This window comes from Gorilla gorilla, chromosome 11 (assembly GCF_029281585.2).
Source record: "Gorilla gorilla gorilla isolate KB3781 chromosome 11, NHGRI_mGorGor1-v2.1_pri, whole genome shotgun sequence".
Classification (NCBI taxonomy): Eukaryota; Metazoa; Chordata; class Mammalia; order Primates; family Hominidae; genus Gorilla; species Gorilla gorilla.
Window position 1 is genome coordinate 56,234,491 of NC_073235.2, and position 13,679 is coordinate 56,248,169.

Sequence of the window (13,679 nt, forward strand, 5' to 3'; positions counted from 1 at the left end):
AATTTAAATTATTATATAATTTGTATTCCTTGAAAATTAAATTTTACCTATTGTTGTTTTGATGTATTTTTTATTAACTATCATACTGAGATAAAACTGGTTTAAACATCACCATATCAGAGTATATTGAATATGATTCTGTATTTCTTCTACCATGAATTTTTATGCTTTTGTATGTTTAAGATAACAATTAGTGGTCTTGGTGCATTTTAAAGAAGGTCCTCTAGTCATTCCGGTAGGTCAGTCCTAGTGTTAGTGAACTATCCTAGTGATATGATTTGGCTGTGTCTTCACCCAAATCTCACCTTGAATTGTAATAATCCCCATGTGTCAAGAGCAGGGCCAGGTGGAGATAATTGAATCATGGGGGCAGTTTTCCCCATACTGTTGTCATGATAGTGAATAAGTCTTATCAGATCTGATTGTTTTATAAATGGGAGTTTCCCTGCCCAAGCTCTCTTGCCTGCCACCATGTAAGACGTGATTTTGCTCCTCCTTTGCCTTCTGCCATGATTGTGAGGCCTCCCCAGCCATGTAGAACTGTGAGTCAACTAAATCTCTTTCCTTTATAAATTACCCAGTCCCTCATATGTCTTTATTAGCAGCGTGAGAACAGACTAATACAGTAAATTGGTACAGGAACTAGTGGGGTACTGCTATAAGGATACCCAAAAATGGGGAAGAGACTTTGGAATTGGGTAACAGGAAGAGGTTGGAATACATCAGAGGGCTTAGAAGAAGGCAGGAAAATGTGGGAAAGTTTAGAGCTTTCTAGAGACTTGGAGGGCTCAGAAGAGGATAGGAAGATGTGGGAAAGTTTGGAACTTCCTAGAGACTTGGAGGGCTCAGAAGAACAGAGGAAGATATGGGAAAGTTTGGAACTTCCTAGAGACTTGGAGGGCTCAGAAGAACAGAGGAAGATGTGGGAAAGTTTGGAACTTCCTACAGACTTGTTGAATGCCTTTGACCAAAATGCTGATAGTGATATGGACAATGAAGTCCAGGCTGAGGTGTTCTCAGATGAAGATGAGGAACTTGTTGGGAACTGAAGTAAAGGTCACTGTTGCTGTGCGTAGAGATTGGCGTCATTTTTCCCATGCCCTACAAGTCTGTGGGACTTTGAACTTGAGAGAGATGATTTAGGGTATCTGGTGGGAGAAATTTCTGAGCAGCAAATCATTCAAAAAAAGCAGAGGCTGGGCATGGTGGCTCACACCTGTAATCCCAGCACTTTGGGAGGCCAAGGAGGGCAGATCACCTGAGATTAGGAGTTCAAGACTAGCCTGACCAACGTGGAGAAACCCCATTTCTAATAAAAATACAAAATTAGCCAGGCATGTTGGCACATGCCTGTAATCCCAACTACTCAGGAGACTGAGGCAGGAGAATTGCTGGAATCTGGGAGGTGGAGGTTGCAGTGAGCCAAGATTGTACCATTGCACTACAGCCTGGGCTACAAGAGCAAAACTCCATCTCAAAAAAAAAGCAGAGCATAAAAGATGAAAGTTGGAAAAATTTGCAGCCTGACGATGTGATAGAAAAGGAAACCCCGTTTTCAGGGGAGAAATTCAAGCTGGCTGCAGAAATTGGCATAAGTAAGGAAGAGCCAAATGTTAATCACCATGACAATGGGGAAAATGTCTCCAGGCCATGTCAGAGACCTTCACCTGCAGCCCCTCCCATCATAGGTCCAGAAGCCTTGAAGTAATAAATGGTTTTGTGGGCTAGGCCCAGGGCCCCCTGCTGTGTGCAGCCCAGGGACTTGGTGCCCTGAATCCCAACTGCTTCACATCCAGCCATAGCAAAAAGGGGCCAAGTATGGCTCAGGCCATTGCTTCAGAGGGTGCAGGTGCAAGACCCATGCCTTGGCAGATTACACCTGGTGTTGGGCCTGCAGGTGCACAGAAGTCAAGAACTGAGGTTTGGATAACTCAACCTAGCGTGCAGAAGATGTATGGAAATGCCTGGATGTCCAGGCAGAGATGTGCTGTGGGGACGTAGTCCTCATGAAAAATCTTTGTGAGGGCAGTGCAGAAGGGAAAGTGGGGTGGGAGCCCCCACACAGGGTCCCCATTGGTGCACTGCCTAGTGGAGCTGTGAGAAGAGGGCCACTGTCCTCCAGACACCAGAATGGTAGAGCCACTGACAGCTTTCACTGCACCTGGAAAAGCTGCAGACAACGCCAGCCTGTGAAAGCAGCTGGGAGGGGACTGTACTCTGCAAAGCCACAGGGGTGGCACTGCCTAAGCCCATGGGAGCCCAACTCTTGCACCAGCGTGACCTGGATGTGAGACATAGAGTCAAAGTAGATCATTTTGGAACTTTAAGGTGTAATGACTGCCCTATTGGATTTTGGACTTGCATGGGACCTGTAGCCCCTTCATTATGGCCAATTTCTCTTATTTGAAACGTGTAATTACCCAATGCCTGTACCCCAGTTGTATCTACGAAGTAAGTAACTTGCTTTTGATTTTACAGGCTCATAGGCAGAAGGGACTTGCCTTGTGTCAGATGAGACTTTGGACTGTGGACTTTTGAGTTAGTGTTGAAATGAGATAAGACTTTGGGGGACTGTTGGGAAGGCATGATTGTGTTTTTAAATGTGAAAAGGGACATGAAATTTGGGAGGGGTCAGGGGAAGAATGATATGGTTAGGCTGTGTCCTCATCCAAATCTCACCTTGAATTGTAATAATCCCCTCATGTCCAGGGTGGGGCCAAATAGAGATAATTGAATCACAGGGGCAGTTTCCTCCATATTGTTCTAATTGTAGTCAGTAAGTCTCATGAGAGCTGATGGTTTTATAAATGGGAGTCCCCCTTCACAAATTCTCTTGCCTGCCACCACGTAAGATGTGACTTTGCTCCTCCTTTACCTTCTGCCATAATTGTGAGGCCTCCCCAAGCATGTGGAACTGTGAGTCAATTAAACCACTTTACTTTATAAATTATCCAATCTCAGTTATGTCTTTATTAGCAGCATGAGAACAGACTAATACACTTAGATTTTGTTTATCTGGACGTCTTTATTTTTGTCTTATTTCTGAAAGACAACTTTGTTGGATAAAATATTCTTGGTTGGCATGTTTTTTTTTTCCTTTAGCAGTTTGAATATATTACTTCAGTCTTGCCTGGGCTCTGAGGTTTCTGCTGAACCATTCTCTTATAGCCATATTGGGACTGTTTTCTATGTGATATGTTCCTTATCTCTTGCTATTTTCATAACTTTTTTCTATGTCTTTGATGTTTGATAGTTTGATTATTATGTCCCATGGCAATCTCCTCTTTTGGTTGAATTTAACTGGAGAATTTGGGGATTCTTGCACATAGTTGTTGGCATTGTTACTTAGATTTGGGAAAATTTTAACTATTATTTCTTTAAACATGTTTTCTGGCCCTTTTATCCATCTTCTCCTTCTTAAAATCCTATTATGCATGGATTAGGCCTCTTGATGATGTTCGGTAATTTTCACAGACTTTCTTCATTCTTATTTTTTTCTTGGCTTATTTTACTGGTTAATTTCAGATATTCTGTCTTCTAACTTACTAATTCTTTTCTCTGTCTGATCAAGCCTGTTGAAGCTTTCTATTGTACTTTTTCTTACATCCATTATATTCTTTATCTCTAGGATTTCTATTTGTTAGTTTTTTAATGTTTAAAATTTCTTTATTAGTGTTCTCATTTTGTTCATTTATTACTTTCAAATTTCACTTAATATTTTATTATTTTTACATGTATTCTTGAAGTTAATTAAACTTCTTTAAGAGGATTATTCTTAATTCTTTGTCTACCACTTCATAGAACTCCATTTCTTTAGAGTCCATTATTGGAGTTTTCTTATTTCTTTTCACTTTTTTATTCACTTTATTGTTAAATTTCTCTTATTGTTTTCTAAATGTAGTTTAGATTTACGGGATACATGTGCATGCTTTTTTACATAGGTATATTGTGTACTGGTGGGGATTGGGCTTCTGGTACATTCGTTAACCAAATATTGAACATTGTACCCAAAAGGTAATTTTTCAAAACTCACCCCATATCTATTACTTTGGAGTCCCTAGTGTCTATTTTTCTAACTATTTATCTATCCATGTATACCCACTGTTTTGCATCCACTTATAAGTGAGAACATGAGGTATTTGGTTTTCTGTTTCTGCATTATTTTGCTTAGAATAATGGCCTCTAGCTCTATCCATGTTGCTGCAAAGGACATGATTTTATTCTTTTTATGGCTGGGTAGTATTCCATGGTGTATAGATACAATATTTTCTTTATCCAATCAATCTTTGATGGACACTTAGTTGGCTTAATGACTTCACTATTGTAAGTTGTACTGCAATGAATGTATGAGTGCAGATGCCTTTTAATATAATTATTTCTCTTCTTTTAGGTGCATACACACTCATAGGTTTGCTGGGTCAAATAGGAGTTATATTTTTAGTTCTACAAAAAATCTCTGTACTGTTTTCCATAGAAGTTGAACTTATTTACATTCCCACGAACAGTATGTGAATGTTCCGTTTACTCCACATCCATAACAACATATGCTGTCTTTTTACAGTTTAGCAATAGCCATTTTGAATGGCTTTACATGATATTTCATTGTGGACTTAATTTGCATTTATCTGATCATTACTGATGTTGAGCATATTTTTATATGTTTCTTAGCCACTTGTATGTCTTCCTTTGAAAATAGTGTAGTTCATGTTCTTTGCTCACTTTTGAATGGTTTTTTTTTTTTTCCCTGTTTAGTTGTTTGAGTTCCTTGTGGATTCTGGATATTAGTTCCTTGTCAAATGCATAGTTTGCAAATATTTTCTCTGATTGTTTAAGTGGTCTATTTACTCTGTTGATAATTTCTTTTGCTGTGCAGGCACTTTTTCGTTTAATTAAATCTCATTTGTCTAATTTTGTTTTTGTTGCATTTGCTTGTAGGGTGTCATCATAAATTTTTTGTCTAGGTTAATGTCCAGAAGAGTTTTTCCTAGTTTTTCTTCTATGATTTTTATAGTTTCAGGTCTTACTTTTAAGTCTTTAATATTCAATTTTGTTTATCCATTCAAAAGACCAACAACTGAGTCCAAGAAATTATTTGTTATAATTTTGAGTTTTCTGAATTGATTAAGACTTGCTTTATGGCCAAGTATATGGTTAATTTTGGAGAATGTTCCATGCACAGATGAAAAGAACGTATATTCTGTGGTCATTGGATGCAATGTTCCATAAAGGTCTTATAGGTACATTTGCTCTATAGTCCAGTTTACATCCAGAGTGTCACTGTTGATTTTCGGCCTTGATGATCTGTGTAGTGATGTCACTGGGGTGTTGAAGTCCCGTACTATTATTATATTGCTATCATTTTGTTTTCTTAGGTCTACTAGTATTTGTTTTTTGAATCTGGATGCCCCAGTGTTAGATGCATACATATTTACAATAGTTAAATCTTCTTGTTCTATTGAAACGTTTATCATTATATAATGCATTCTTTGGTGTGTTTTTACTATTATTTAAAATCTGGGACAGGCACAGTGGCTCACGCCTGTAATCCCAGCACGTTGGGAGGCCAAGGGGGACAGATCATGAGGTCAGGAGATTGAGACCAGCCTGGCTAACACACGGTGAAACCCCACCTCTACTAAAAATACAAAAAATTAGCTAGGCATGGTGGCGGGCACCTGTAGTCCCAACTACTTGGGAGGCTGAGGCAGGAAAATGGTGTGAACCCAGGAGGCGGAGCTTACAGTGAGCCGAGATTGCACCACTGCACTCCAGCCTTTGTGACAGAGCAAGACTCCATCTAAATAAAATAAATAAAAAATAAAATCTGTTTTATCTAATGTAAGGATGGCTACTCTGGCTCATTTCTGTTCTTCGTTTGTGTTATATATATTTTTCTGTCCTTTTACTTTGAATCTGTAGCTGTCTTTAGTCATTACACCTGTCTCTTGTATACAGCAAATGGTGGAGACTTATTTTTTAACCCAACTTGCTACTCTGTATTTGTTAGGAGTATTGAGGCCATTTACATTCCAGGTTAATATTGTTATGTGGGATTTTGTTCTTGTCATAGTGTTGTTAGCTAGTTGTTTTGGCATTTCAGTTGTATGTAATGTTTTCTAGGATTTGTAATTTTTGTACTTAAGTGTTATTTTATGATGGTGAATACTATCCCTTCATTTCCATCTTTACAACCTCTCTGAGCCAGTCAAGTAGTGACAAATTCCCTCAGCTTATGTTTGTCTGGAAAAGACTTTATTTATTTTTCATTTATGAAGGTTAGTGTGGCAGGATACAAAGCTGTTGGCTAGCTTCCCCCTCCCCCACCCCAATGCTGAAAATGACCTCCTAAGCTCTTCTGGCTTACAGAGTTTCTGCTGATAAATCTGTTATTAGTCTGATAGAATTTCCTTTACAGATGATGCTTCTCTATTGCCACTCTTAGCATTTTTTCCTTCCTGTTGACTTTGGATAGTTTGATTATCATACGCCTTGGTGTGGTTCTTCTTGGATTGTATCTTGTAGGAGTTCTCTGAGCTTCTCGTATCTGAATATTTAAATATTTCCAAAAGCCAAGAGATTTTTCCTGAATTATTTTCTAAAATATATCTTCCATACTTTTTTACTTTTTTCTTCCTCTCCCTCTGGAATACATATAACTCATAAGTTTGAACACTTTACACAGTCCCATATTTCTCAAAGGATTTGCTCAGTTTTTAAAATTCTTCTTCATTTTTGTCTGAGTTAATTCAAAATGCCTCTCTTTCAGCTCTGAAATTCTTTCACTCATTTTAGCCTATTGTTAAATATTTCAATTGTATTTTGTAATTCCTTTAATGGATTTTTCATTTCTAGGAGTTCTGTTTAGTCTTTTTGTAATGATGTCAATCTCTTCTTTATATTCTGAATTACTATTGTGATCTATTTGTGTTGCTTTTCAGCTTTCTCTTTGATCTCATTTAGCTTCTTTAAAATGAACATTTTGAGTTTTTTATGTGGTATTTCAAACATTTCATTTTGGTTAAGATCCATTGCTGGAGAGTTAATGTAGTGCCTTGAGGGCATTGTGACACTTTGTTTTTTTCCTATTTTTAGAGTTCCCAACCCCCCGCCCCCCCCCCCCCCCCCCCCCCACCACCACACCCCGGCTTTTTCTCCTCTGGATAATTTATCTCCCCTTATTTTTTGAGTTAGATTTCATTTGGATGAAATTTCCCACCCTACCCCTCATTGTGGAGGTGGCTATAATGTATGTTGTCTATGGTCCTTTGGCTTTGGTCTGGTTGCTTTCAGTGACCAAGAGTCTGTTTTTAAGTTCCTTGGTTATAGATAGCCCTTTCATAGTGCCTTTTCTAAATTCTGGTTGTAGTAGTCATGTTCTAGGCATATGAGCAGGTTCACTGGCACCTATGAGGCTGAAGCAATATTGGTATCAGGAAGCTTATCTTGCTACCCAGTGCTATGCACTGGTGTTGAAAGATTTCCTATTGTGTTATGCTGTTTCTCCTCGAGGCCAGTGGGTGGTGCTCATGGGTAAGAGCCAGAGAACTTCTCCCAGTAAACAAGGATCAAGTATATATTCATTTGTATCAAGGATCAAGTATATACCCATCTACATCATCAGTCACAGCTGATACACATAGGTATGTATACTTATTCCTTGTTTACTGGGAGAAATTTTCTATTGTCTCAGACAATGGGCTGATCTGTGTAATGCACAGTAGTCTGAGCTCCGTGCTCAGCCCTGGAGGGAAGGACCAAGATGACTGGGGCAGAGCTGGGCAGACCCACCTACAGGTTCCCAAATGGTAGGCATAGGCACCATCTTTGAGGTGTGGTCTTGTGGATAGCCATCAAGCACCTAGAGGTGTGCCTAGGCATGGAATTGGAAGACCCGCATTGCCCTAAGTTCTCTGCATGGGAAGGGGGGTGGCCTAAACTTCTAATCTAGAAGAGTTGGTGCTCCAAACACCTGGAGATATGTCTGGGTGTCAAGCGGAAAGAACACCACTGCACTAACATCTCTGCAACTGAAAGGAAAGGTGGCTCAGGCTCCTAATCCATGCAAGTAGATGTGCCTAATACATGGAAATATGCCCCAGCAATGATTGGAAAAACTGCTGTTACATGGGCTTTACAGGGGATGGGAGAAAGTACTTAAGTTCCTAATCTGGTTGGGGGGCAGATGTGTCTCAAGGTGGGTGATATGCCCAGGGAAGGAGCAGAGAAACTGCCACCACAACAAGATCTTTGTATAGGAAGGTCAGGGCAGCTCAAACACCTAATATGTGAGAGTGAGTGTGCTAAATGCTTGGAGTTACATCCAGGTGTGGAGCAGAAGAAGTGCCACTGCACCAAGTCCTTTGCATAGGAAGGAAATGGTACCTCAGGCTCCTATTCCAGGAAGGTAGGTACACCAAAAACCTGGAGATATATCCAGGTGTGGAGCAAAAAGTTTACCTTTGCACCAAGATTTCTGCAAAGGGGATTGTGTAGTCTCCTAATCTAGGGTGGCTCCATCTCCCAATCCAGGTGAGTGTTTACTTCGATTGCCTGGAAATGTGTCCCTCTGTGAGAAGGGAAGTTATCACTGCTACAACAAAGATTTTGTAGGAAAAAGGAGGGGCACCTCAGGCTGATAATCCAGGTGAGCAGGTGTGTGCTGAATGCCTGGAAATATGTCTAGGCATAAAGAGGAGAGGACTCCAGTGCTCCAAAATCTCTGCACAGAAAAAGAGCAAAAACTTACTAATCCAAGTGAGTGGGTGATCCAAATGCCTGGGAATACGCCTGGGTGTGAGGTGGAGAGAGGTTCACTGCACACAGATGCAAGAGAAGGATGGGTTGGACCATACTCCCAATTCAGGTGAGCAGGACTAGAGTCTGCCTTGCTCTTGCTCCTCAAGACTGGTGGGGCACTCTACCCTGGTTGACCAAGGGAGCAGTCCAGGGCACCCAGCAATGGCATATGTAGGCTGGTTCCAAGTCACAAATCTGTCTCTGGCTGCAAATCCCAGATTAAGTCTTGGCTTGAGCAACTCTTCTTGCTGCAGTCTTGTGACTGGAGAGAGCTGATTCCAGTGCTTACCACTGAGGTGCTCTCCACACTTGCCATTCAATTCTGGCTGTGAGCATTATTCCTCCATTGCAGAGCAGCTACTCCAATCTCTGGCCCTTGACCAAAATGCCTGCAGTGGCTGCCGCTTCCAGGTTACCAAACAACAACTGATGTTCTATAAGCCTGAATTGAAAATGATTTCCTCCTCTCAGTTCTGGGCATCAGAAAATGCCTACAGCTTTTCCCAATATCTTTTCCTCTGTCTGTCTCCTCAAGTTTTCTCCAGGGCTTCAGAGGAACTAGGTGCTCTCTCTTGGCCTTGGTTGCATGGAACCCTAGTGGGAAGGTGAATCACAGCAGGAGACTCTGCTTCCTCACGTACTGGTGCTTCTCTCACTTTTATCAGCTGAATGCCATCACGGGGCTGCTTGCCCACTTTCTCCTCCCTGCGATCTGGGTTGTTGCTCACTATTCCAGTGAATTCTCATTTTCCTTCTTGAATTAAAGCTCAAAGAGTTTATCTTTATGCACAGTTTTGCTATTTCCAAGTGGCTGAGACATGCTAAAAGCCTCTAGTACGCCATCCTGGGGAAAAAAAGGTTTTATTAGCTTTTTTTGGAGCTGTTGTGATCTCCTCATCCCTTAGAGTCTTCACCTCCTTGCAGTAATGTCTGCATTCATAGAGACAGCCACTCCTCTGGCTTTTACAGGTATTTTTTTGGCAGAGATAGACCTTGCCTATTTAGTCTAGCCTATGATTCTAGATGGGCCAGATGGTAACAACCCTGGGCAGGCAGGGCTTGTTTTAGGCTCTCTACATGGCTGGGCTGCTGCCCCTGCTCTGATTTTAGGTGAGACTGCTCGCTGGACTCCCTCTGCAGTGAAACCACTGGCTGAGCTCTGCAATTGAAGAGAGCTGCTGGGTGGCCACTACAGTTGCCTTTGACTGGGCCAGGCCACAGAATGCGACTCTGCAATTGGCCACAGCTGCTGGATGGCCACTGCAGTTGCCCCTGATTGGATCTGGCCAATCAGATCTCACTGGGTCTGGCCTGGTATTCCTTGACCAGGTGGTACTGCTATTTAATATTTGTAGTTGGACAAGGTTGCAGACTGGGCCCTGAAACTAGGCAGAGTCACTGCTTGGGATGGATGGGACCAGGTTCTATGCTCAGTAGAAATGATAGGTTGAGGTTTGCTTCCCTACCTAGGTCGGGTGGGCTTTGAGGCTGAGCTGAAAGCTCCCAGTGTAACAGAACTAGTTCTGGCACTTGCTGTAATGTGCTGTGGCAAGTTGTCTGCCTCTCTGGGCAGGTGACATTCTTCATTTATCAAACTAATTCTACTATAGTATTGGATACCAAGTCAGTCACTTGCCACTTTAATTTGAATAGTTTAGATCAGTGAGATTTTTGTAGTATTGTGTATTTGCATTTAAGCTCTATGTGGAATAGAATATAGATGTCCTTTATTGAAGTAATTTTAGATGTCAGGAAGAAAAGATTTCCCCTCTTTTTCTAGGTTTTTTTTCTCTTTCCCTTGCTTTTCAAGAGAAGAATGGTTGTCATATCATTTACAGTCAATGTAATATAAGAGGTTAACCTCTGGAGAAAATATTGCCACTTTTATACTTTAATAAGAATATCTGATATAGTTGTAGGAAGAATGGCATCATAATAGGCTGTGGAAGAAAAGGTAGAATGGAGAGATTTTTGAAGACCTCAACTTACATCTAACTCACAGTTGAACAACTATTTATGGTCTGTCTCTTTTTAACTTTAACTTTTATCTTATCCCAAGACAATTATATATAGCTCAAATTATAAAACTGACCCTAATCTTAACTCTACCTGCAAATTCAACTCCAACTCTAACCATGAACACTATATTAATGTACACTGATGTGCGTTCATTTATTTCTGACTGATATATATTGATATAATCCATTGATAATTGATTAGAATGAATCATACTTTGCTGATGGGGTATAATTTGAATTTTAACAAACAATTTTTCTGGAAAACTAGTTGAAATACATATTCATGTTTTTATATTATAGAAACTATGGTATATTTACAGCCTTTTAATCATATATATAAAGAATTTTTATTGATTAAAGTAATCAATAAATGTAATATATCATAAATACTAAATCATAAATATTATCTTGAAAAACTCAAGATTAAATGCTTAGTAAATATTGCTAGATATTTATGGGCTTATAGGTGATGTTTCTTTTCTCTCTCTCTCCCGTTTCTCTTTTTTCCATATTTTTCTAATATGTACAAATTAATTTCATAATCAGAAAAATAATAGGAGAAGATGGCATTGCAATTATGAAAAAAGTAGAAGCTAAATTATATATCAGTTGGGTTTTATATAAAGGCAGAATGCAGAGTTCAAGTAAATGCAGAGTTTAGTTGATTCATCAAACCGTTTATATGGGTAGAAAATCTATATTTATACTTCCCTATAATCCCTTTGACAAGAAAACTTTTTTTTGGTAAACTTATTCTTGTTGAAATTTAGTCAAGAACAAAGATAGACTGGGCATGATGGCTCACACCTGTAATCATAGAACTTTGGGAGGCTGAGGCAGGAGGAGTGTTTGAGTCCAAGAGTTCAGACCAGCCTGAGCAACAATGAAACCTCATCTTTACAAACATTTAAAAACAAAACTAAACTAAACAAAAAAACAGGCATGGTGGCATGCACCTGTAATCCTAGTTACTCAAGTGGTTGAGGCAGGAGGATTGCTTGAACCCAGGAGGTCGAGGCTGCAGTGAGCTATCATTATGCCACTGCACTCCAACCTGGGAAACAGAATGAGATCCTGTCTCTACAAATTAAAATTATAACAATAATTTCTGGTGTTGTACTACTGATCAAATACTGCACATGCTCAAGCACATTCTCTGACAGCGGAAAACATCCCAATCATGTGTCATTATTACAGAAGTAAAAATTAATTTTTCTGACACTTTATTATAGAAAGATAAATATTGCCTTAATGACTCAAGAAGTAATGCAAATTTTCCTTTTTTAAGAATAAGTAGATAGGAGAGGATGGGGTAGGGTTTAGAGACAGAGGAGGAGGAAGTTTCTTTACTCTTTAGGACACCTAATATATCACTAAAATAATGTCATACTGACTTATAAAAATAGATCACAAATGCTTTCACTTTCTAAAACTTAGGGCATTCATTTGGATACCATACATTGATAGAAGCAAAACCAAGTCAAATATTAACACAAAATACATTATTAAAAATTTATTCATTTATTAAGTCAACTTTGAAATTTAGTTTTTCAATATATTGCCAGAATTGATATAGAGGTTTCATAATAACTCCTTCCTGCCTCATTCATATGTTGATATATTCTACTTACTTTTCAGATTTCTATTGAGGGCAAAATCCCAAGTTATTAAATGGAAATCAGTCATGTTATCATGCAAACTATTCTCTTACTAAAAATGACTGAAATTTTCTATAAACTTTCTTAATTTTTTTTTCCATTATAAAAGATACATAATTCCCAAGTAAGATTAGGGACACTAAGTCTAATATCTTTTTCATCACGTACTCAGCTTATGTAATTTTAGTAATCTAATACATGTAAATATAAGTAATATGCCTTTATGCTGCCTTAAAAATATTCAAAGTTGTGCACTTATTTAAGAGCAAGAATCACATCATCTTTCTAGAGCCTTCTTTGGACACAGTGCAACACACTGAATAATACTGAATGACTATGTCTTGTATAATTACTAGAAATTAGGTTCATACTAAATATACTGCTCCAAGATTTGTTTGAAATTTTATTCTTTCTTTTTTTAATCTGCTTTCTACTTGTATCTTTATTAAAACTCTAAGATTATTCATTAGAAACTTTGTCCATAATAAATTATAAAATCACCTTTGAAATTAGGTGGTGACCTTCTCATTGCAAATCCAAGTGAATCAATAGGAAACTTCGAAGAAATATTTTAATGCAGATACTATAATAAACAATAAGAAAAACCTATTATATCTGTTCAAGCACTCTTTTAACTCAGAGATTTGACATAGATGTGAAATACTGTTGTAGAAATAAATCAAAAAACAAATAATGAAATCTGCTGTTTCCTTTGTGGTGCATTTTAAAAAGTGGTTCAAAGTAAAATATTTTTGAAAATTTTATCCAGAATTGTTTTAAAAAACTAAGACACAAAAGAGGGAGAGTTGTTTATGTTTTACCCATCACAGTTGGTTGTGAATACAACTGTACAAGGCTGGTGTTCTTACTCTAACTCAGCTTTGAGAGGCTATAAAATTTCCCTTGAAATGTGTTCAATAAGGCCAAAGAGCACAATGTTTAGATTTCCCTGTTTATCCTTCCCATAGCACCCTAGCTGTCTCCAAGGACAAAACATCTTTGGTGCTTCACTACAGCTATTAAGTTATTTTTTGTAGCTTCAAAATGTCAATTCCAACAAAGCATTAACATCCTAAAGAAGCTTCTTTCAATTTCTCACTTGCCCATGTCTTTCATTGCTGATGCTATCTACCCCAAAGATTTTTGAACTAACCACCTATAAAGCACACATTTATGAAAACATTTGTAAAGTGAATGTTTTTTAAAA

The 13,679-nt window shown here is 38.7% G+C and overlaps 1 protein-coding gene across 1 annotated transcript in view; it reads left to right on the forward strand.

The window, feature by feature from the left end:
• Nucleotides 1-13,679, forward strand: part of GALNT13 (polypeptide N-acetylgalactosaminyltransferase 13) — a 733,891-nt gene that overhangs the window by 30,617 nt on the left and 689,595 nt on the right. The gene's annotated exons all lie outside the window — the stretch shown is intronic.